The 26444-nt window shown below is 42.6% G+C and overlaps 1 protein-coding gene across 2 annotated transcripts in view; it reads left to right on the forward strand.

The window, feature by feature from the left end:
• Positions 1 to 12087: 12087 nt before the first annotated feature.
• The window catches only part of LOC106611876 (platelet-derived growth factor receptor beta), a 35495-nt gene continuing 21138 nt past the window's right edge, over positions 12088 to 26444 (forward strand). For both annotated transcript variants that reach the window (XM_014212500.3, XM_014212501.3), the window contains exon 1: positions 12088 to 12435. The gene's annotated coding sequence lies outside the window, so the exon portion shown is untranslated. The remainder of the gene's footprint in view (positions 12436 to 26444) is intronic.

Below are 26444 nucleotides of genomic sequence, written 5' to 3' on the forward strand. Positions count from 1 at the left end.
CCATCCGCTCATATCCTGGGAAAGGAGAAATTAGGAAGACGGCCAAGATTGAAAACAGACATGGGCAATCTGGTGTGGAGGGGTTAGAGAGAGAGAGAAGAGCAGGGCTGTGACGGTCATAACATTTTGGATGATGGTAATTGGTCAGCTAAATGACTGCGGTCACTGTCATAACCGTGCAAATTGCAACAACAAAATAGTTATTTAAAAACCTCTCTAGGGTATTTGGGACGAAATCGTCCCACCTACTCAACAGCCAGTGGAATCCCGTGGCGCGATATTCAAATACCTTAGAAATGCTATTACTTCAATTTCTCAAACATATGACTATTTTACACCATTTTAACCTGTTAGGGCTAGGGGGCAGTATTTACATACTATATATATACTCACAGACACCATTCAAACTGTTTTAGAAACTTTAGGGTGTTTTCTATCCAAAGCCAATAATGATATGCATATTCTAGTTACTGGGCAGGAGTAGTAACCAGATTAAATCGGGTACGTTTTTTATCCGGCCGTGCATATACTGCCCCCTACCCTAGAGAGGTTAAAAACAAATTAAGATGCACATTTTCTCCTCTCTTCCGCTCCTGACTGCATGCGCAGCCATAGAAATAGAATGAATAGAATGGGCGGGCCCAATCAAGTCAATGATGTCATAATGGGGGGACTGGCGGCCATTGAGATGAGCAAAGCAGGATGTAAAAGCAGGAAGTGTACTCATCAATATGGTTCCACGGTAGATTGTCAAGTCAGATTGTAACCAGGTTAGCTGTTGCTTTAAGCTAACCTGAGTCGTTGTACATGTAAGCCTATAACTGCACAGGATAATTTTCAGCGTCAAACCAATCAGAGCGCAGAATGTTTTCCCAGCCTCTCGAGCGGCTAGCACATAAGTTAGCAGCATGCCAGGCTGACGGCACGATGCAGACAAGGCAGATTTCATTCTCGTTCACTGATTCGTAACGACAGAAGAAATATGATTTAGCTACCTGTGTAGCTTCTGTGAACTTGCTACTGAAACTGAATGTGTTTTGTGTATAATCCGCTTTTTACTCAAGCCTCTGATCCATCCTGTTGCCAATTTAACATGAATAGCCCATAGCCTATAGATGATTGTCTTATCCACTGTTTTCATAAAAGAAAACCAATACAAATGTTTGTCAGTGTTTGATTACTCGTTTGATAGTTCAACTTGATAGAAATAAGTAGATCTTCAGAACTTCCCAGTTTAATGCCATTTAGCAGCCTGGGGTCCCTCTTCATGGGCCCCTGTGGCACAGAACACATCTTCTGATCTGAGGGGTGGAGAAACGCCTACAGAGAGTACCTCAGGAAGAGACAAAACATTCCTATCAGGTAAGTTGTTATCTCCTTATACCACTACACTGTTATAACAAAACAAAAATCTATTCTGAAGTAATGGAAAGATAAAAGGGTGTATGGGTTAGTATCCACATCAATGACAACATAGAGCTCAAGTCAAGTTTTTCAGTTGTCTATACTTGTGAAGTTCAGGTAAATTCCATAGACGAGTTGTTAAACAGGTTCTGTATTCCCCAGATTGTTAATATCAATGACACAAATAAACATGAATTTACCCTCTGTGCCAGGTCCATCCCTTTCTGTTCCAATTCGCTCTCTCAGACAAGGCACACACCTTGTGAAGGCCTCCCTTAACAGGGAGTAGGGAGGTGCAGGTTGTCAGGGATAGTTTCGGTCCAGGGAAATGCAGGTAGCTGGTTTCTGTATGGGGTTGCTGCAGTGGAACATCCATTGTAATGTTATTTTGTTTTGCAGGCAGACGCCAATACCAGTATTGCAGAATTCATCAAGCAGATGGTGTTGGACAAAACCCCAAGGGGATACAAAGGTTGTGGTTCATGTGATAAAAAAAGAAACTACCATAACACAATTCCCCCCTCAAAAACACCTGGAGGACATAAACCAAATGCTTTCTGGTAGTTTCCGAATCACGCCACATACATAAGAAACGAAAAGGAGAGGCTGAGTGTGGTAAAATACAAGTTTGTTGCAATTATCTCAATGGTTTGGCAAATCGTGGGGAAATCCCATGCACTCCAAACAGTTAACAAAACTACCAAAACAGTTATTGTCAAATGGCTTTTCATATAGTAAAGAAATCAAAGTATGCTAGAATAGGGTTTGCTGACAGAATAAGGGCCACCCATATGTGGTGTTATTGTAGTTTACCATCTTGATGGTGGTGGGGAAAGAGGAAGGCATATCCAAAAGGAGGCAGTAACAGCCCTCAGCCAGAGAAAGGAGGGGGTTAGTGTGAGCGTACCTATAACCACACAGTACACCAGATAAAACTAACTGACCCCCCCACAACATATCAGCTGTCGCAGCATACATTATCCCACCACTCTGACAAAATACAACTCTCATCGCTTAGGGGATGTCACTACACCCCCAGCCTACTACCCTAAGACAAGACTAAGTGTAGCATGAGACATCAGGGGTGCGACCTGAGTTGATCTCCCCCACCGCATGTTCCTCACATTATGCCAAACTAATCATGTAAAACTGTAATTCTGCACATCATATCCCTGTCCAGAAACAACCCCTAACCCCTAGTCACTTTATATTTAGCAAAAGAATTAGACAGGACATGTAGGGCTTTGTAATCGTTGGTATCAGTGGCGGATTTAGGCATAGGCGACATGCGCAGACACCCAGGGCGACATCTTGCCAGGGACAGCATGGTTCACCCGCACAATTTTTTTATATATATATGTATATAATTAGATATATATATATATATATATTCGTATATGGTTACATTTGCGCGATCGGTTTTCTATCGCTCATTTGCACATCACGTCAATGATATCATGTCACCGTGTGGGACTATGGGTCAGTTAACCTTGTCGGAGTGTTGTGAGCTAGGTGGGCTACTGCCTGGGAAGGTCTCCCACTCAGAAGTACGAGATGGGGAGGGGGTGGGGGTAGGTTGACCTCAGATCTCCCCACTGGAAGCCCGAGGTAGGGGGAGCGAGGGAATCTATCAAACAGCGCACCTCTAACTTTGTACAGTACTAATGCAATTAGTAATGCAATTAGTTGTGCAATTTAGTTTGTGTGTTACTTGTTTGAAGTGCAATAGTGTAATAATCTGGTTCTCTTTATAAGTGTGTTATTCTATTTGTGTATTTGTGTGATATAGGATTTGTGCAATTTAGTTTTATTTGTGTGGTTTTTGTATTTATTTGTATTTATATACTACAAATTGTTTCTATTTGTCTTTGTTTCTTCTGTTTGATAATTATGAGTCTTATTTTTGTATATATTTTTATATTTACATTGTTTTAAATGTTATGATTATTTATTTGTGTTGATCCAAATGTCTGAATAAAAATGACAGTTTTTGGCTGAAGGGGGAGTTCGCCCAGGGAGCCATACCAACTAGAACCTCCACTGGTTGGTATCAGTTATGTGAAAGTAAATGCAATTAGGTGCTAATCTGGTCATGTATTCAAAAGCATTGCAGAGTAGGTATGATGATCCAGGATCATGGCTCCCTGTCCATGTATTCATTATGATACAAAAGGCATAACTGACAGCAGGCTGTTGTTTTGTTGTGTTGTTTCCTGTGAAGCGTACTATTGAGCTATTTTGGTTGCCATTTCTTCTTTCCTATTCAAGTGTAGAAGAGGGCCTACTGAAACTACCAAAAGTTTCAGAAGAGTGGGATGCAATGCCTATATCTCCTTTACTCTAGCAGTCCATGCCAGACTTCATGGTTGTTATAGAGAGGCTGTATGACATCCACAACGGCCATGATCCCAAGATCAACACTGTGGCCAGATCCACCCTATCTTGAGGGCGGAAATTCAGAGCTGGCTGCGTATTAGGGTAACACTGTCAGTGATTCGGGTACTTTCACAGAATTTGCCAAGGCACAAAGGCTCATAAACTTATAATTGCACAATGTTGTCACACCACGATGAAATCTGGGAGAGGACTGTGGATCTGTCTCTGTCCGTTCATACGTAAGTCACACTCGATCATTCGCGTGGGCCGTTTACTGTTGCTTTGTTTAAGTGTACTTTTAAATGGAGTCAGCTATGTTTATGTATAATATTAGAAATAATTAAGTTCTATACGAGCACCCTCTCCGAAAATCACTTTTCCCAGTGCATTAATTGGTGAAAAAATATATATAAAGTACCAGTCAAAGGTTTGGACACACATACTCATTCAAGGGTTTGTCTTTATTTTTACTATTTTCTACATTGTAGAATAATAGAAAAGACATCAACACCATGAAATAACGCATATGGAATCACATAGTAACCAAAAAAGTATTAAACAAATCAAAATATATTTTTATTTTGAGATTCTTCAAAATAGCCACCTTTTGCCTTGATGACAGCTTTGCACACTCTTGGCATTCTCTCAAACAACTTCATGAGTTAGTCACCTGGAATGCATTTCAATTAACAGGTGTGCCTTGTTGAAAGTTAATTTGTGGAATTTATTTCCTTCTTAATGCATTTGAGCCAATAAGTTGTGTTGTGACCAAGTCCATATTATGGCAAGAACAGCTCAAATAAGCAAAGCAAAACGACAGTCCATCATTACTTTAAGACATGAAGGTCAGTCAACATTTCAAAACTTTCTTCAAGTGCAGTCGCAAAACCCATCAAGCACTATGATGAAACTGGCTTTCATGAGAACAGGAAAGGATGATTCAGAGATACCTCTGCTGCAGAGGATAAGTTCATTAGAGTTACCAGCCTCAGAAATTGCAGCCCAAATAAATGCTTCACAGAGTTCAAGTAACAGACACATCTCAACATCAATTGTTCAGAGAAAACTGCATGAATCAGGCCTTCATGGTCGAATTGCTGCAAAGAAAACACTACTAAAGGATACCAATAATAAGAAGAGACTTGCTTGGGCCAAGAAACACAGCAATGGACATTAGACCGGTGGAAATCTGTCCTTTGGTCTGATGAGTTCAAATTTTAGATTTTTGGTTCCAACCGCTGTTTCTTTGTGAGACGCAGAGTAGGTGAACAGATGATCTCTGCATGTGTGGTTCCCACGGTGAAGCATGGAGGAGGAGGTGTGATGGTGTGGGAGTGCTTTGTTGGTGACACTCTCTGTGATTTATTTGGAATTCAAAGGCACACTTAACCTCTATGGGCTAGGTGGGACGCTTGCGTCCCACCTACTCAACAGCCAGTGTAATCCCGTGGCGCGATATTCAAATACCTCAAAAATGCAAAAACTTCAATTTTTCAAACATATGACTATTTTACACCATTTTAAAGACAAGACTCTCGTTAATCTAACCACACTGTCCGATTTCAAAAAGGCTTTACAACGAAAGCAAAACATTAGATTATGTCAGCAGAGTACCCAGCCAGAAATAATCAGACACTCATTTTTCAAGCTAGCATATAATGTCACATAAACCCAAACCACAGCTAAATGCAGCACTAACCTTTGATGATCTTCATCGGATGACAACCCTAGGACATTATGTTATACAATACATGCATGTTTTGTTCAATCAAGTTCATATTTATATCAAAAACCAGCTTTTTACATTAGCATGTGACTAGCATGTGACTAGCATTCCCACCGAACACTGCCGGTGAATTTACTAAATTACTCACGATAAACGTTCACAAAAAACATAACAATTATTTTAAGAATTATAGATACAGAACTCCTCTATGCACTCGCTATGTCCGATTTTAAAATAGCTTTTCGGTGAAAGCACATTTTGCAATATTCTCAGTAGATAGCCCGGCATCACAGGGCTAGCTATTTAGACACCCAGCAAGTTTAGCACTCACCAAAGTCAGATTTACTATAAGAAAAATGTTATTACCTTTGCTGTTCTTCGTCAGAATGCACTCCCAGGACTTCTACTTCAATAACAAATGTTGGTTTGGTCCCAAATAATCCATTGTTATATCCAAACAGCAGCGTTTTGTTCGTGCGTTCAAGACACTATCCGAAAGGGTAAATAAGGGTGACGAGCATGGCCCATTTCGTGACAAAAAAATTCTAAATATTCCATTACCGTACTTCGAAGCATGTCAACCGCTGTTTAAAATCCATTTTTATGGCATTTTTCTCGTAAAAAAGCGATAATATTCCGACCGGGAAATCGTTTTTTATTACAAAGAGAGTGAAAGTAAGTATGCTATCCCCTCATGCACGAGCCTCAGTCTAATGGCCCTCTGATAGAGCACTTGCCAAACGCGCTAATGTGTTTCAGCCTGGGGATGGAATTACATCGTTCAGCTTTTTCCCGCCTTCTGAGAGCCCATGGGAGCCGTAGGAAGTGTCACGTCATGCCAGAGATCCCCTGTATTTGTTAGAGATGATCAAGGAGGGCAAGAAATGGTCAGACAGGCCACTTCCTGTAAGGAATCTTCTCAGGTTTTGGCCTGCCAAATGAGTTCTGTTATACTCACAGACACCATTCAAACTGTTTTAGAAACTTTAGGGTGTTTTCTATCCAAAGCCAATAATGATATGCATATTCTAGTTACTGGGCAGGAGTAGTAACCAGATTAAATCGGGTACGTTTTTTATCCGGCCGTGCAAATACTGCCCCCTAGCCCCAACAGATTAAACAGCATTCTGCAGAGATACGCCATCCCATCTGGTTTGCGCTTAGTTGTTTTTCAACAGGACAATGACCCAACACAGCTCCAGGCTGTGTAGGGCTATTTGACCAAGAAGGAGAGTGATGGAGTGCTGCATCAGATGACCTGGCCTCCACAATCACCCCACCTCAACCCAATTGAGATGGTTTGGGATGAGTTGGACCGCAGAGTGAAGGAAAAGCAGCCAACAAGTGCTCAGCATATGTGGGAACTCCTTCAAGACTGTTGTAAAAGCATTCCAAGTGAAGCTGGTTGAGAGAATGCCAAGTGTGCAAAGCTTTCATCAAGGCAAAGGGTGGCTACTTTGACGAATCTCAAATATAATAGATTTTTATTTGTTTAACACGTTTTTGGTTACTACATGATTCCACATGAGTAAACATAAAGACAAAGCCTTGAATGAGTGGGTGTGTCCAAACTTTTGACTGGTTCTGTTTATATTCCATTAATTTTGTCTTCAGTTATCTCACAGGCAATGACATTTGCTTTTGTCTAGAAACCAGGCAAATATAACAAGAAAATGTCAGTGTTATAATGTATTGTACAGGTAGACAATGACATTAAATGTACAGTTCATTCGGAATGTATTCAGACCCCTTGACTTTTTCCCAAAAATGTTATGTTACAGCCTTATACTTTGTTGAAGCACCTTTGGTAGCGATTACAGCCTGAAGTCTTCTTGGGTATGACGCTACATGCTTGGCACACCTGTATTTGGGGAGTTTCTCCCATTCATTTTTTTTTTGGAAAGGAAAATATCGGATATCGGTATTGGCCAAAAATGTCCTATCGGTGCATTACTAGATTTTATTATTTTGTTTGTTATGTCATTCTATAGATGATAATATTAGTTTATTTTAATTGAAGAGGTTAATGTATATGTATATGAGATGCAGTGCCCTCGGGAGCCCATGCTTCATCATAGGGAGTTTGCCAGGTTTCTCCAGACGTGATGCTTGGCATTCAGGCCAAAGAGTTCTATGTTGGTTTCATCAGACCAGAGAATCTTGTTTCTCATGGTTTGAGAGTCCTTTAGGTGCCTTTTGGCAAACTTCAAGTGTGCTGTCATGTGCCTTTTACTGAGGAGTGGCTTCAGTCAGGCCCCTCTACCATAAACATTTATATTTAAGTCATTTAGCAGACGCTCTTATCCAGAGCGACTTACAAATTGTTGCATTCACCTTATAATATCCAGTGGAACAACCACTTTACAATAGTGCATCTAAATCTTTAAGGGGGGGTTAGAAGGATTACTTTATCCTATCCCAGGTATTCCTTAAAGAGGTGGGGTTTCAGGTGACTCCGGAAGGTGGTGATTGACTCCGCTGTCCTGGCGTCGTGAGGGAGCTTGTTCCACCATTGGGCTGCCAGAGCAGCGAACAGTTTTGACTGGGCTGAGCGGGAACTGTGCTTCCTCAGAGGTAGGGAGGCGAGCAGGCCAGAGGTGGATGGTGGAACAATTGGTGGAGGTCTGATTGGTGGAGTGCTGCGGAGATGGTTGTCCTTCTGGGAGGTTCTCCCATCTCCACAGAAGAACTGGCCACCCAGTTTGGCTGGGTGGCCAGCTCTAGGAAGAGTCTTGGTGGTTGCAAACTTTTTCCATTTAATAATTATGGGGGCCACTGTTCTTGGGGACCTTCAATGCTGCAGATATTTTTTGGAACCCTTCCGCAGATCTGTGCCTTGACACAATCCTGTCTCGGAGCTCTACGGACAATTCCTTTCACGCCATGGCTTGGCTTGGTTTTTGCTCTGACATGCACTGTCAACTGTGGGACCTTATATTGATAGGGGTGTACCTTTTCCAAATAATGTCCAATCAATTGAATTTACCACAGGTGAACTCCAATCAGGTTGTAGAAACATCTCAAGGATTATCAATGGAAACAGGATGCACCTAAGCTCATTTTAGAGTCTCATAGCAAAGGATCTGAATACTTCTGGAAATAATTTATTTATGTTTAATAATTTTTTATATATTTGAAAACATTTCTGAAAACCTGTTTTAGCATTTGTCATTATGGGGTATTTTGTGCAGATTGATGAGGGGGAAAAAATGTAATACATTTTAGAATAAGGCTGCAACATAACAACATGTGGAAAAGGTCAAGGGGTCTGAATACTTTCCGAATGAAATGTATATATTACAAAATAAAGTGCTAAAGGGCTTGCCACTTGATGTACCCTGTGCCCATAGGCAGTACATGAAGGGAGACCTATGTCAAAAACAACATGGCACAAACATTGGTAAGGGCAGACAACTTCCAAGGGAATAAATAGGCTGAGACAAAGCACATCACGGCAGGTACCCTAGTTGTTAGAGGGTTGGGCCAGTAACTGAAAGGTTGCTGGTTTGAATCCTCGAGCTGACAAGGTAAAAATCTGTCGTTCTGCTCCTGAACAAGGCAGTTAACCCACTGTTTCTAGGCAGTCATTGTAAATAAGAATTTGTTCATAACTGACTTGCCTTGTTAAATAAAGGTTAAATAAACAAAACAAAAAAAATCACAACAAGAGGGATATCACAATGCCACATAATGTGAAACCTGTTGGCCAAGGCACATCGCGACAAGAGGGATATCACAACACCACCTATTGAAAACAACAATGAAAAACATTAGAAAAGCAGGCACAAGGGACAAAGTACCCACTGGGCAAAAAGTATTTGAATCAATGTTGTTTCCACCTAATTTAAACCGCAAAAATCTATGTGATGTTGAATCAACGTGGAAAACGAATTGGATTTGCAAAAAGCAATCAACGTCAGGTCATTATGTATTTTCACCAATGACATGGTGAAATGTTCTGTTGGTTTCACGTTGAATTCACATTGACAACTCAACCAAATGTAAATCAAAACTAGACGTTGAACTGACATCTGTGGGTAGTGGGTAGGCAGCAAGATAAAAACTGAAAAGACGACAGAGAGGCATAACAGACCAAGAACCATGTTACATCCAGAAGAACTCTGATGCACCTGCTATCAATCCACAAAGAGAGACACTTTTGTTTTTACTTCTGATATATACAGTTATTCCTTTCTCCTCTGGGGCCATGTCACCAATTATTGCGTTTACTGATACAGACTTGCCCATCAGCCCAATGAATCTCCTTAGCCATGTCCCTACACTCATCTTCACACAATGTACTAAACATTGTGGCGTTAGTCTTCTGCCTCTTCGCCTCTTTCTCTTGTCCTCCCCCTGTCCTTTTTTTCTATGACAGAGATCTTTTGAAATACCAGTTGAAAAAAAAGGTGGCACAGCAAAAAGTAAAATAAATAAATAAATATCAATTAGAAAATGTGCAAAACTGTCAGTGAAAATAGCCATTGATCTGAGCACCATGTGATGACTAAGGCACTACTACTACCATACTCTCAGGTAGTTGCAGAGGGCTGTGTCTGACATCTTCTCTGGCCCATCAGTACGCTTCTTAATCTCCTCCAACTGATGCGGTATGTCCTTTTTTACCCATAATCCCCAGAACCCTTATCACGTGAATGCCTTCAAAAGATAAGTCAAATCATTTAAATCCACAGTAGCTGTGCTGCTTTTCTGACAACTAGTAGGGTACAGTATTAACCTACTATTCGTAAGGGATAAACGCAGACCCACTGTACATCATCTGGAAATAATGGACAACATAGTAGGGACGACACGCCATATGTTTTAGGTATTCAAAGCCCTGCAACAGACTAACGTCCTTTCCAGGGGGTGTACTTGTACGCCAAGCTGCCTCACACTACAGAAACAGGAGATAGGCTGTCTTTAGATAATGTATTGGGTAGAGCCATCTACATACATGCACTCCTCTCTGCATCCTCTGTCAGCTGATTCATCTCCTGATCCGTATGTTATCTGCAATTAAAACACGTCCTTGGTCACCAGTAAATCAGGGTTTGTTATTATTCCTGGTTTTGGAGATGTTTGAACATGTTGTTCCAGCCCAGCAGTAACACATTGATAAGCCAATCATGGGCTTGATAATTAGTTGATTCTAAGCTTGTCAGGCGTATTAGTGGCAGTGATTAGCTAGAATTAAAATGCACACATACACACATTACGAACTCTCTCTCCAACGCTCCCCTGTACCTCTCTCTGTGACAGTCCCAGCATATCATACCTAGCTAGCTAGTTAGTTAGCTGTATGTTCTAGTTAGCTAGACAGTTAAAACATTCATGGTTATCAAAACGTCAAGCCAGGATATGCCTACACAAAACACAGCCTGAATGGTGGAAAAATGATTGGAAACATTTCCCTGTTTGACCAGTAGGTTTTATGGGTATTATGACACCTCCAGTGTGGGGATCTATTGCGAGTGTACCCATGCGTTTACCAGTCAAATTGTCAGGGTTAGCGCTTCCAATTCTATTCATTCTATTTTGATGTGTGCTGCTCCTGCAAGAGCAACAACGTTTCATAATGTTGTTGAGTCCATGCTACTGCAGAAACAGACTCAATCGCACACATGCTTGGCCACCCCGTCTTCTTTCCATTTTAAAACGGTTATTTCATGACGATGAGAGAGAGAGAGACACAGAAGAAACAGGGGGGGGGGGGGGGGTGAGATGAAGAGAGGGAAGGTGTGTGTGTAAGAGAGAGACATTCTTTCAAGCTGATAACAGAGCTCCTATGCACCATACAAACCTCCTGTGGTCTCAAACCTGCTGTTCTCTCTCTTTCATGCTTTATGTAGATGGGGTGATTATTACAGAAAGTGAAGCTGAGTTATTCCACTAAGAGAGAGACTTGTTTTTTATTTTATTTCTATAGCCTGGCACTGAGGTGTTTCCTCCTGGACCTCTCTCTCTCATTCTCTCTCTTTCTCCCTCTCTTTCTCTTTCTCCCCTTTCTCTTTCTCTCCTTTCTCTATCTCTCTCTTTCTCCCTCTCTTTCTCTCTCTCCCTCTTTCTCTCTCTCTCTCTAACTCTTGTGCTTGTTTTGACTCCTAGGTGCAGTCCAGTCCTGTTGCTAGTGGAGACAGTCAGAACTGCTTCAGTTACTCCTCAAACAAATCACTTCAGTGTGTTTTTCTCTTACTCTTTTTCTCAGTTATCCCCTTCTCTCTACATCTCCCCCCTCTGTCTTCCTCCCTCGACCTCCCTCCCCCCTCTCACTCGCTCTCCCTCCCTCCCCTTTCTCTCTCTCTCTCCCTCCATCTCTCTCTCCCTCTCCGTGTGTTAGAGGCTCAGCAGTTGTGGACCACTGACACTATCCTCTGAGACAGAGACAGAGTGTATGTCTCTGTTCACTGTTCGGCAGAGCAGTAGGCTGGCTTTATCAGTGTGTGACAAGAGAGCAGAGGAGAGCAGAGCAGAGGAGAGGAGAGGAGAGGAGAGGAGAGGAGAGGAGAGGAGAGGAGAGGAGAGGAGAGGAGAGGAGAGGAGAGGAGAGGAGAGGAGAGGAGAGGAGAGGAGAGGAGAGGAGAGGAGGAGAGGAGATCCCCTGTGATGTGACTATGTAACCAGAGAGCACAGAGTGGTCCCTCCTCCGGTGGAACTCCCAGGACACTGGAGAGTAACTCTAACCCACAACACTACAGCCCTGCACTTCAGAGGGATATTGTCCAACCCCTAAAAACACAACTGGCTGGAGACTCCGTCCTCAGAAGGCGACTGACCGCCTGCTAGAGCACTTCTCTGATAGAGAGAGCGAAGGAGAGAAAGAGAAAAAGAGGGAGAGAAAAAAAGAGGGAGAGAGAAAAAAGAGACACTAACAGAGACTCGATCATGTTTTAGGAGCCAAGACACAGCAGAGAACTGATACACTGAAGGTAAGAGGATGTCCCGTCTTGTTGGCTCTTTACAGTTTTCTCACCTTGACTAACACATGTTTGACAGCTATAATAGAGACTGATTTACTGGACATGAAGGAAGTGTAAATTAAATCAGTCGAGACAGAGATCCCATTAGAACTAATCCAACTAATGTGTGTCACCTCAGTCACCTCAGTCACCTCAGTCATGCTCTACTGTACTGTAGCTGTCCACAACTGGATAATGACATCTCTTCTTAAAACATATTTGTTGTACAATGATTGTCAAAGGATATTTATTTATTTTTGCTGAATTGTGCATACCGTACTGTCTGTTTAATGTCTTGCCAGACTTACACCCTTGTGAATGTGTGTGTGTTGGGGGGGGGCTATGTTTGTGATGCTTACTTACACTTGTATGCACATTCTACACATTTGAATGTCTATGGAGTGACAAACCTGAGTCAACAACACCTTGGTTGTAGAGGTATTTTACAACATGGTGGAGCATCTCTGTACACATGTCTGTTTGTCTGTCACCGCTACGGAACTTTAACAATGTTTACATTCTCACTATAGACAATACGCTTGACAAGGAGTCCCGGGGTGTCCCACACACACACACACGAACGCACACACTGTGTACCTTGGCCACTTTGTGCGTTAGTGCTAAAGGGGCTGTTTGTACAGCTCTCTCAACTCACCCTTGGTGAAGCGCCGGTCCCCACCAGTGAACCATTGGTGCCCCGCATCCCTGTGTGAATGACCTTAACAGAATCACCTTGTATGCATAGCTACGCAGGGGAGCCACTGACAGCCATGGAGCATTATCATAGCATCATTCACTTCATTGGAGTCCTCAGTCTTCAGTTGAGAAGACAACTCTGTGTTGTTAATCCACATAGTGTTCCCCGGGTGCCCAGTGTGGCAGGGGAGGCTGGTGGGAGGAACTATAGGAGGATGTGCTCATTGTAATGCCTGGAATGGAATGGACTCAAACGTGTGGTTTCCATATGTTTGATGTGTTTAATACGGTTCCACTTATTCTATTCCAGCCGTTCCAATGAGCACGTCCTCCTATAGCTCCTCCCACCAGCCTCCTCTGTTGTGTGTATTTGTGTGTATCTTTCGGAGGGGTTGGGTTAAAAGCAGAAGTCACATTTTGTCTGGACCTTGTGTGCATTTGACCAATAAAGTGGTCTTCATGTTAATAAGTGTAATACATAGTTTACACGTTGTTCGTGGTGAGAGTGTGGCTCTGGCAAACCAGTGAGTTGCACTTGTGTCATCCGACCATAGAAGAGACATTCATAGGAACATACTGCTCTCTGACTCATCCCCACAGACCCCATCACTGTGGAGGTTTCAGTTGTTGAGCTGGCATACATATGACATCCTGCAGGGTTATAGTAGTCATCTCTTCTCATAACACAAACATGTGTGGCGTGTTACTCTGTCATCCAACAGATGTTGTCCTGAGACCGCTGTTCTATGACTATGTGCTCTAAGCGTTTGGTATGCCGGTGCTCTGGCATGGGCCAGTTTACGTAGTAGTGCCACAAACAGACAACACTCAAGCGCTGTAATGCAAATGGTTCCTTTTGATAGAACCTATGTTAGCATGCTTTATGTTGTCTCCCTTCCTCTTTGATGTACAGGTCTTCATCTTGGGTAACCATCTTGTCATGAGACATTTGGATATTTATTGCATGCATCTTAAAGAATTGTGTTCATATTATTTTAGAATGAATGTTTTAATGTATTGTTTTATAATTCTCCTCTATCTTAGAGCAGTTGATCACTAACATGCTATGTTAAACCTACGCTAAATCTATTCTCTCTCACATTCTAAAATGTCCAGAAGTTTAAATTAAGACAAGTTTTGAGCGTTGTGGGGATTCTTTCTTACAGTGTGTTAGGGGGTTGGTATGTTGGGGAGAGAGAGAGTTCTCCCTGCTCTGATGTAGTACTACACTCTTTGAAAAAAAAGGTGCTATCTAAAACCTAAAAGGGTTCTTCGGCTGTCCTCATAGGATAACCCTTTGAAGAACCCTTTCTACCTGCAACACAGAGGGTTCTACATGGAACCCAAAAGGGGTTCTACCTGGAACTAAAAGGGGTTCTACCTGGAACCAAAAAGGGTTATCCGATGGGGACAGCCAAAGAAGCCTTTTGCTACCCTTTTTTCTAAGAGTGTACAGACCTCCCCTCTCCCCTTTCCTCTTTCCCTCCCTTCTTCCCTCACCTCTCTCCCTGTCCTCTCCCCTCCTCTAAACCCCTTCCCTCTCCTCCCATACCCTCTTCTCCACTCCTTTCCTGTCCCCTCCCCTCCCCTCCTCCTCTCCCCTCCCCCATTGGTCATCAGCTGTGTCCTGGCTCTCAGAGCAGTGCTCCCTGCGTGCCAGCCAAACTGAGAAATGTGCTTTCCATTATGGCCATGCAGAAGACATGCAGTGTATCTAATTCAACAGGCGGCTCACAGACACTAACCCATATGGTCTGAAGTACCAGTGTGGTAACTTATAGCTACAAGTTTTGCAGCAAATTGAATAAGCCCCATGCTGTCTATACAGTGATTGATATTTTTCAGTCAAAGCCATACTTGTTTAGAATCAAGCACAGACACTAATGCTGTTTAGATATTGGTACTAATAAAGGCTTTACCACCTGGCATTTAGCTCTCTCTCTCTAAGTGTTGCCGTTTAAACTTTTACTCCAACAAGAGCCTTGTAGTAGAGATCAACACTGCAAGCCTCATCTTCCTGTTATCCTCAGAACAAATAATTTATCAATCATCTCCCAGCGGTCAATCATCCATTGATTCATTATGTATCACCTTCATACTTCGGGACTAAGAGATACCACTCTGACTCCAGTAAGCACAGAGCCCGCTACTCAAAGCATATGCCTTCTTCACCTTCCACCTCCTCATTCTCCTCCTCCTTATTCTACTTCTCCCTCCTCGTCCTCATCCTCCCTCCTCGTCCTCCCTCCTCCTCCCCTCATTCTCCTCCTCCTCCTCCTCCACCACCTCCCTCCTCCTCCCTCCTTCTCAGTACTAACCATTCCACTGACAAGAGTCATTAGAACACAGGCCACTAATGACCACTCCTTTCTGTCCCACCTCCCACACAGCAACACTAAGAGAAGCAGCTGCATCATATCTGAGAGAGGGTGTGCCAGCTATCCAGCTGTGGAGGAGGACATTAGAAATAGAAGGGTTCATAAAAGCTTCGTAACAGAGTAATAAGGCTTCGTAACAGAGTAATAAGGCTTTGTAACAGAGTAATAACACAGAGTACTCCCAAGTGGCGCAGCTGTCTAAGACACTGCCTCTCAGTGCAAGAGGCGTCACTACAGTCCCTGGTTTGGATCCAGGCTGTATCACATCCGGCCGAGTCCCATAGGGTGGCTTACAATTGGCCCAGCGTCGTCCGGGTTTGGCCGGGGTAGGCCGTCATTGTAAACAAGAATTTAGGTTGAATTTAAATAAAACATATATTTTTTAAATAAGGCTTTGTTACAGAGTAATAAGGTTTCGTAACAGAGTAATAAGGCTTTGTCTTAGGGATGGAAAGAGAAAATAACCACTATATCAGTATCTCATTAAAACACAAAAAATTATTGTTTCATTTGAATATGTCTAATCTGAAAGGTCAGTTGACCCCCAGAGACTAAAGCTGCTGTGATGCACAAACTAACAAACTGGGCTAACTTTTTTGTCTGTGTCTCTGTCTGTGTCTCTCTCTCTCTCTCTCTCTCTCTCTCTCTCTCTCTCTCTCTCTCTCTCTCTCATATTGTTGGAAGCTGCCATGGAAAAGCCAGTCAGAGCTGTAATTGTATTCATCTGTTTCTTTTTCTTTCCTTTATTTGAGGGGTGTGTGTAGGTGTCCTCTATTTCTCACGGGGCAGGGGAAGGTTATAGGGTGGGGGGGGGGTGGGGATCTGCTATTCCTTTAAGTGTTTGGGCTGGGGGTGAGGGGTGTTTGACTTGCCAGATGGGGAGGGCTTAGTGAAGTGGGGTGAGGTGAGGGTGTAGAGGGGAGAGGGCTGGGGTTAGTTTTCAGTGTCTACATCTGGTATTGTCCCTCTGAGTGGGAAGACTTCACTAAGGGTTTTCAGTTGTCATTTTACTGGAACTCTGCCCTTAGTCTTTTTATAACATTATATTGTTGGCTTGCCTCACAGACACAAATGATGATGTCCCATTGGAAGTGATAGATAGATAGATAGATAGATAGATAGATAGATAGATAGATAGATAGATAGATAGATAGATAGATAGATAGATAGATAGATAGATAGATAGATAGATAGATAGATAGATAGATAGATAGATAGATAGATAGATAGATAGATAGATAGATAGATAGATAGATAGATAGATAGATAGATAGATAGATAGATAGATAGATAGATAGATAGATAGATGATAGTATGTTTTTTCCTTGTCAATGCTTTTCAAGCCCTTTCCTTCATTTTGCTTTTCAAATGAGTCGCAAACAAGATCATTAATCAGATATCAAACATCAGCCACATCTGAAGACTAGCACCCCTTTAAACACTGCTTTTACCATAACCCCCTCATCTCCCCTCCTCTCCTACCTTCTCTCCCCCTCTCCTACGTCCCCTCTCCTCTCCTACCCTCCTCTCCCCTCCTCTCCTCTCCTACCCTCCTCTCCTCTCAGTTCCCCTCCCCTCCTCTCCACTCCTACCCTCTCCTCTCCCCTCCCCCCTCTCCTCTCCTCTCCTCTCCTCTCCTCTCCTCTCCTCTCCTCTCCTCTACCCTCCCCTCCCCAGCCTTCTCGACAGCATTTACAGCTTCATTTATATAGGAGCTAGCCTGAACCCACAGCTTCCCAAACAACAAGTCTGACACACTTCTGTTGCGGTAGGGCCCTTCAGTTCAGACACCAGATATGTTTACCCATGATAATCCAACACCACTGCGGTGAATTTTGAGAAGGGGAAAAATTAGAGCAAGGGACTTTTTGTTAACATATCCGTTTCTTTGCATTCCTCTAATGTCTCATTCAATTTGCATCTTGGACTTTGATAGTAATGTTGTGATTTTAGGGGGAACAGCTGGAGTGGTGCATGAATCAACATCCCTAGCGTACACCACCACACTACCACCTGTGCCATGAAGGTCCAGACTTCCTGGCAGAAGCTGTAGTACACGTACTGTACAGAGAGGGAAGTTACAGTGCGTTCGGAAAGTATTAAGACCCCTTGACTTTTTCCACATTTTATTACGTTACAGCCTTATTATAAAATGGATTAAATAAATAACAATCCTTAGCAATCTACACACAATACCCTATAATGACAATGCGAAAACAGGTTTTTATAAAACAGAAATACCTTATTTACATAGGTATTCAGACCCTTTTCTACGAGACTCGAAATGGAGCTCAGGTACATCCTGTTTCCATTGATCATCCTTGAGATGTTTCTACAACTTGATTGGAGTTCACCTGTGGTAAATTCAATTGATTGGACATGCACTGTCAACTGTGAGACCATATATAGACAGGTCCCACAGTTGACAGTGCATGTCAGAGCAAAAACCAAGCCATGAGGTCAAAGCAATTGTCTGTAGAGCTCAGAGACAGGATTTTGTCGAGGCACAGATCTGGGGAAGGGTACCAAAAAATGTCTACAGCATTGAAGGAACCCAAGAACACAGTGGCCTACATCATTTTGAAATGGAAGAAGTTTGGAACCACCAAGACTCTTCCTAGAGCAGGTCGCCTGGCCAAACTGAGCAATTGGGGGAGGGAGGTGACTAAGAACCCCATGGTCACTCTGACAGAGCTCCAGAGTTCCTCTGTGGAGATTGGAGAACCTTCCAGAAGGACAACCATCTCTGCAGCACTCCACTAATCAGGCCTTTATGGTAGAGAGGCCAGATGGAAGCCACTCCTCAATAAAAGGCACATGACAGCTCGCTTAGAGTTTGCCAAAAGGCACCTAAAGACTCTCAGACCATGAGAAACAAGATTCTCTGGTCTGATGAAACCAAGATTGAACTCTTTGGCCTGAATGCCAAGCCTCACGTCTGGAAGAAACCTGGGACCATCCCTAAGGTGAAACATGGTGGCAGCATCATGCTGCAGGGATGTTTTTCCGTGGCAGGAAGACTAGTCAGGATCGAGGCGAAGATGAACAAAGCAAAGTACAGAGAGATCCTTGATAAAAACCTGCTCCAGAGCGCTCAGGACCTCAGAATGGGGCAAAAGGTTTACCTTTCAACAGGACAATGACCCTAAGCACACAGCCAAGACAACGCAGGAGTGGCTTCGGTCAATTCGCTGAATGTCCTTGAGTGGTCCAGCCAGAGCCCGGACTTGAACCCGATTGAAAATCTCTAGAGAGACCTGAAAATAGCTGTGCAGCAACGCTCCCCATCCAACCTGACGGAGCTTGAGAGGATCTGCAGAGAGGAATGGGAGAAACTCCCCAAATACAGGTGTGCAAAGCTTGTAGCGTCATACCCAAGACTCTAGGCTGTAATCGCTGCCAAAGGTGCTTCAACAAAGTACCTGCGTAAAGTGTCTGAATAATTATGTAAATGTGATATTTCAGTTGTTGTTGTATATATTTGCTGAAAAAAATTTTTTTAACGGTTTTTGCTTTGTCATTATGGGGTATTGTGTGTCGATTGATGAGGGGAAAAAACAATTTAACCAATTTTAGAATAAGGCTGTAATGTAACAAATGTGAAAAAAGTCAAGGGGTCAGAATACTGCACTGTTAGTTAGTGTGACCCTTACCAAAGGGTCAGTAGTATAATTGCTAGAAAGCTAAGATCCATTAGGCTTGTAGAGCTGAGTTAACCAGGTGTTGTTGGTCCTATAAACACAAGTTACAGTTCATTTGCCAAAGACACTGCGACACAGTGTCAGACAAGTTTCAGTAGTGGGAAAAATGTATGGTATTTCCGCGATGGTGAAGTCTTTCTGATTTAGTCTATGTTGTCTGGCACTTCTTAAGCGGTTCTTACAGCCATGATCAAACCCAAAGTGCAAACCTAATAATAAATGCGTCACTTGTAGAAATAGGTCAATTGAAGAATGTTAAACAACTGTCATGTAGATGTATCTGCAATAGAATACATCTGTGTTCCAGTGACATACTGTTTACACACTACAGTTATGGATGGAAAATGGTCCTACACCAGAAGTGTTACTTATATCCCCTCTCACAGACTGACAGAGTGGTTATGGTACAGGTGTCATATGTTCATTTGACTCGTTTCTTACAGCTTGAAAACAATCCTGCATCAACAGGAAATGTGAATTATTATGTGGATTATAATCAACTGCCATTTTTGTAGGGGTTGATCCATTTTTCATCAGGGCAAATCAAGTCTGACATTTTTAAGTGGAAATAAAAATATATTTTTTAACCTTGAATATACTACAAGTTTGGATGTCCTACTGCACAGGGAAATTCTCTGTGAGAATAGTGAGGTACTGTACTGTATAGACCACGCACCCAGTGCCACAGTAGATGAAATGTACTGCCGTGTACAGTATGTAAAGCATGCTGAAGATACTATATGTCTGGACTGAAATCTCACACAAAAATCGCCCTATTTTGGGTGTGGGTTTGGTCATGTCAGACCTTAGTTTTACTGCCTCTCCTTACCCACTGGGCAAAAACTGGCTGAATCAACTTGGTTTGCATGTCATTTAACAACAAAAAGTTCATGTGATGACAATGAATCAACGTGGAAAACTGATTGGATATGCAAAAAGTCATCAACATCAGGGAATTTACTATTTTTTCCACCCAGCTTTTAACCTAAATCCAATGACAGGGTGGATTTCACGTTGAATTCACGTTAATTGAAAACTCAACCAAATTTAAATCCAAACTATATGTTGAAGTGACGTCTGTGCCCAGTGGGTAAGTCAAAGAGGATAAGACTTAGGTTGAGGCAGCGTTAGGTGAGAGAGGGGGGCTGGAAGCAGTTCATTGTGGTTCAGATGCTCAGAGACCAGGAGTCTTGTCTCAGGGGGATTGAGTTTCTCTGTGAGGAACGATAAAAAAAGAGGTTTATTTTAACAAGGACACTCTGGATAAAGAAAATTCCCACAGACCATGCCAAGGGCCTGCTTTAGGGTCAATGTCAGAGACTGTTATCTCAAGAGGGCTCCAGAAAGAGCTGGGGGATGACAATGATGTGTACACGTATGCTACTATTAGTTCTGTGATTCGGATGTTGTCCCTTCAATGTACTGTATAGTTTTTGCTGTTAGTCATACTGTTGACCACTACACTAGTTATATCACTGTACAGTTCTGTAATGGAAAAAGGTGACCACAAAGTTAGAGAGGTTTGCTTTGTTCTTGTCCTGTACACGTGTTGAGGATAGACAGTAAGCTTTGTGTTTGTTCTCTGTTCTGTACTGTTCTCCTGTCTTTGTGGTATTGTATCATAAACTGTGTTCGGCATGTAAGCGTGTCACTTCTCTGTTTTGTTTGTAAAGTCTGAGCTTGTGTTCTATCCATTGTTGAGGTATCTCTTGTTCTTCTGTTCCACAATGTGTTTGATCTGATTCATATTCTGTCCCTTGTGTTGTCCTGTGTCGAGTTTTCACGTTGGCATGTGTTCATTTGTCTGTTTCAACCTGTGTTGTCCTTTGTGTTGTGCTTCTCTCTAACTCTAGTTTTCTTGTGCCGTGTTCAGTCTGTGCTGTGTTCAGTCTCTGGCCTGTGCTCTGTTCAGTCACTGGCCTGTGCTGTGTTCAGTCTCTGGCCTGTGCTGTGTTCAGTCTCTGGCCTGTTCTGTGTTCAGTCTCTGGCCTGTGCTCTGTTCAGTCTCTGGCCTGTGCTCTGTTCAGTCTCTGGCCTGTGCTCTGTTCAGTCTCTGGCCTGTGCTCTGTTCAGTCTCTGGCGTGTTCTGTGTTCAGTCTCTGGCCTGTGCTGTGTTCAGTCTCTGGCCTGTGCTATGTTCAGTCTCTGGCCTGTGCTGTGTTCAGTCTCTGGCCTGTGCTCTGTTCAGTCTCTGGCGTGTTCTGTGTTCAGTCTCTGGCCTGTGCTGTGTTCAGTCTCTGGCCTGTGCTGTGTTCAGTCTCTGGCCTGTGCTATGTTCAGTCTCTGGCCTGTGCTGTGTTCAGTCTCTGGCCTGTGCTGTGTTCAGTCTCTGGCCTGTGCTGTGTTCAGTCTCTGGCCTGTGCTGTGTTCAGTCTCTGGCCTGTGCTGTGTTCAGTCTCTGGCCTGTGCTATGTTCAGTCTCTGGCCTGTGCTGTGTTCAGTCTCTGGCCTGTGCTATGTGTCTGGCCAGTGGTCTTGGTGGTCTGCGGCATCACTGATTCATCACCCCCTCACACCCACACAAGGCTGCATGTTTCCCCATACAGGAAGTCAAGGCTCTCCAGATGTGCTCAGAGAAGCTTTTTGGAAACATTTCTGTCTTTTGTTATTGAACGTCTTTTTTTTCTTTTTTTCAAACACTGCGTCCCGCTTCCCCTCGGGACACACTCACTCAGTAAGGAAAACGCTCGGTTGCAAATGTGATTGGGAAAGTGGTTCCCATCTCATCATATACTGACTGCAACATCATTGCCAGATGTTTAACTCAAACACGGCCCAGTATATATAGATAATCCCCAGAGATACAGAAAGTTTAAAGGCTGCTGAGGGAAGTCAGTTTACACACTAACTGTATCCTGGCCTGTGCGTGGGCCTGGCCGCCTGCATGCTCCCTGGTGGGGTTGGGTCGAACCATCTTCCATGTCAGGGGGATGACACTTTGAGTGTGGTGGGGGTTAGTAATGAATGCTGGGAATACCAGCATCCCTGGGAAAACTTACGCTCTGGGAACACAGTTTATTCTGCATGGGGATTACCATGACATCTCTAATGCAAACCCTTTTCTTCACCCATGGCCAATGGGGGAATGGGACATCAAGTACTAGATTACTGTATTTGACCACTCAAGCCTGATAACACCCTTCAATTGTAGCATCACAATGAAGAAAAAACATTGCTTACCATGGAAACAAATGATGATTGTGACATCACACAAAAGTGGTAAAGCAGCTTTTACTGGTTCTAACATCAGACCTATAAGCTTGCTAAGCAAACTGTTGGAAAAAATTGTCTTTGACCAAATACAATGCTATTTCTCTGTAAACAAATTAACAACAGACTTTCAGCATGCTTATAGAGAAGGACACTCAACATGTACTGCACTGACACAGATGACTGATGATTGGTTGAAATAAATTGATAATAAGATTGTGGGAGCTGTACTGTTAGATTTCAGTGCAGCCTTTGATATTTTTGACCATAACCTGTTGCTGAAAAAATGTGTGTCCATGTATGCTGATGATTCAACCATATACAACATCAGCAACCACAGCTAAGGGAGTCACTGAAACCCTTAACAAAGAGTTGCAGTCTGTTTTGGAATGGGTGGCCAGTAATAAACTGGTCCTGAACATCTCTAAAACTAAGAGCATTGTATTTGGTACAAATCATTCCCTAAATTCTAGACCTCAGCTGAATCTGGTAATGAATGGTGTGGCTGTTAAACAAGTTGAGGAGACTAAATTACTTGGCATTACCTTAGATTGTGAACTGTCATGGTCAAAACATATAGATGCAATGGTTGTAAAGATGGGGACAGGTCTATCCGTAATAAAGAGATGCTCTGCTTTTTTGACACCACCCTCCAAAAAGCAAGTTCTGCAGGTCAAGTTTTGTCTAATCTTGATTATTGTCCAGTCATGTGGTCCAGTGCTGCGAAGAAAGACCTAGTTTAGCAGCACATGGCCCAGGACAGAGCGGCACGTCTTGCTCTTCATTGTAGTCAGAGGAATTATATAAATACTATGCATGCCAGTCTTTCTTGGCTAAAAGTTGAGGAGAGACTGACTGCATCACTTCTTCTTTTGATAAGAAACATTAATGTATTGAAAATCCCAAATTGTTTGCATAGTCAATTTACACACAGATCTGACACACACACTTACCCCACCAGACATGCCACCAGGGGTCGTTTCACAGTCCCCAAATCCAGAACAAATTAAAGAAGGCATACAGTATTATATAGAGCCATTATTGCATGGAACTCCGTTCCATCTCAACCTGCTCAAGTAAACGGCAAACCTGGTTTCAAAAAACAGATAACACAACACCTCACGGCACAACGCCTCCCCCCTATTTGACCTAGATAGTTTGCGTGTATGTATTGATATGTAGGCTATGTGTGCCTTTACATTTTTTTATGTAGTTCTGTCTTTGAGCTGTTCTTGTCTATTAATGTTCTGTATTATGTCATGTTTCATATTTTGTGTGGACCCCAGGAAGTATAGATGCTGCTTTTGCAACAGCTAATGGGGATCCTAATAAAATACCAAAATACCAAAATACTAATACCTCCCTAATGGCAACAAGATTGTTCGATTCCAATTGTGGTTAGTGTGGTGATTGTGACATCACTATGCTGCCCATTGTCCAAAAGTTACTCAACAGTGTTGCTTCATGTGCATCAAGTCACTATGGTCCAAGTCAATGTATTTTTAGCCATCTCCTTTGGGATCATCTGGTTCAACTGCAGATGAACGAATGAATGAATGAATGAATGAATGAATGAATGAAATTGTATTTTCTTGTCAAATCGCCAATTGGCAACCCATCCCATATGGGATTAACTAACACATAAACAAACATTACAATAATTCACTGTGGAAATTAAATGATCATTCTTCTTCCGGCGTTCTCTGCATTGCGGATCACATAAAGAGTGAAAAAATGTAAATAAAAAGTGAATCAATACTTAATAGTAAATAAGGTTATCCAAACAATAATTACATCCCTAGAGCAGTAAAATAAAATACATACGTACATACATACAGACAGACAGACAGACAGACAGACAGACAGACAGACAGACAGACAGACAGACAGACAGACAGACAGACAGACAGACAGACAGACAGACAGACAGACAGACAGACAGACATACTGTATATATACACATACCTACAGTTGAAGTCGGAAGTTTACATACACCTTAGCCAAATACATTTAAACTCAGTTTTTCACAATTCCTGACATTTAATCCAAGTCAAAATTCCCTGTTTTAGGTCAGTTAGGATCACCACTTTATTTTAAGAATGTGAAATGTCAGAATAATAGTAGAGAGAATGATTTATCTCAGCTTTCATCACATTCCCAGTGGGTCAGAAGTTTACATACACTCAATTAGTGTTTGGTAGCATTGCCTTTAAATTGTTTAACTTGGGTCAAACATTTCGGGTAGCCTTCCACAAGCTTCCCACAATAAGTTGGGTGAATTTTGGCCCATTCCTCCTGACAGAGCTGGTGTAACTGAGTCAGGTTTGTAGGCCTCAAATTTCCTATGGGAGTGAGTTCAGGGCGTTGTGATGTCCACTCCTTGACTTTGTTGTCCTTAAGCCATTTTGCCACAACTTTGGAAGTATGCTTGGGGTCATTGTCCATTTGGAAGACCCATTTGCGACCAAGCTTTAACTTCCTTACTGATGTCTTGAGATGTTGCTTCAGTATATCCACATTATTTGATTTCCTCATGATGCCATCTGTTTTGTGAAGTGCACCAGTCCCTCCTGCAGCAAAGCACCCCCACAACAACATGCTGCCACCCCCGTGTTTCACGGTTGGGATGGTGTTCTTCGGCCTGCAAGCCTCCCCCTTTTTCCTCCAAACATAACGATGGTCATTATGGCCAAACAGTTCTATTTTTGTTTCATCAGACCAGAGGACATTTCTCCAAAAAGTACAATCTTTGTCCCCATGTGCAGTTGCAAACCGTAGTCTGGCTTTTTTATGGTGATTTTGGAGCAGTGGCTTCTTCCTTGCTGAGCGGCCTTTCAGGTTATGTCGATATAGGACTCGTTTTACTGTGGATATAGATACTTTAGTACCTGTTTCCTCCAGCATCTTCACAAGTTCCTTTGCTGTTGTTCTGGGATTGATTTGCACTTTTCGCTCCAAAGTACTTTCATCTCTAGGAGACAGAATGAGTCTCCTTCCTGAGCGGTATGACAGCTGCGTGGTCCCATGGTGTTTATACCTGCGTACTATTGTTTGTACAGATGAACGTGGTACCTTCAGGCTTTTGGAAATTGCTCCCAAGGATGAACCAGACTTGTGGATGTCTACAATTTCTTTCTGAGGTCTTGGCTGATTTCTTTAGTTTTTCCCATGATGTCAAGCAAAGAAGCACTGAGTTTGAAGTTAGGCCTTGTAATACATGCACAGGTACACCTCCAATTGACTCAAATGATGTCAATTAGCCTATCAGAAGCTTCTAAAGCCATAACATAATTATCTGGAATTTTCCAAGCTGTTTAAAGGCACAGTCAACTTAGTGTATGTAAACTTCTGACCCACTGGAATTGTGATACAGTGAATTATAGGTTAAATAATCTGTCTGTAAACAATTGTTGGAAAAATTACTTGTGATGCACAAAGTAGATGTCCTAACCGACTTGCCAAAACTATAGTTTGTTAACAAGAAATTTGTGGAGTCGTTGAAAAACTAGTTTTAATGACTCCAACTTAAGTGTATGTAAACTTCCGAATTCAACTGTATGTCCAGGTCAAGCCTCTGAGTGAGGAATGGAGCTTTATGAAGCGTTATGAAGCGTGATGAGAGGGTCAGAGGATCTACACTGCACATGTGTATCTTCTTACAGTCTCACAGCCTCGTTCTATAAAACCACAGAGTCCCTGATGCAGTCTGTCTTTCCCAGAAGCATGTTAATGCCCTAAGCAGAAGCAGTGAGAGTGATAATCTATCCTAAGGGTCACCTCTGATGCCCACTCTGAAGACCTCTCCACTGGGATGTTTTGGCCTTCTGATCTTAGATGGTTTGTCCCTGTCAGCTCCTTAGGGTTTACTGGTCAATTTCTTCCTCAAAGACCCTCATTCAGACCAACGTCCTCACTGGACCACCAGGGAACACATCACCCTTCTCATGTCCACTACCCCCCCCACCTCTTAAGTCCTTTTAACACCTAAAACAAG

The sequence above is a fragment of the Salmo salar genome, chromosome 09 (assembly GCF_965601325.2).
Source record: "Salmo salar chromosome 09, fSalSal1, whole genome shotgun sequence".
NCBI classification, from domain to species: Eukaryota; Metazoa; Chordata; class Actinopteri; order Salmoniformes; family Salmonidae; genus Salmo; species Salmo salar.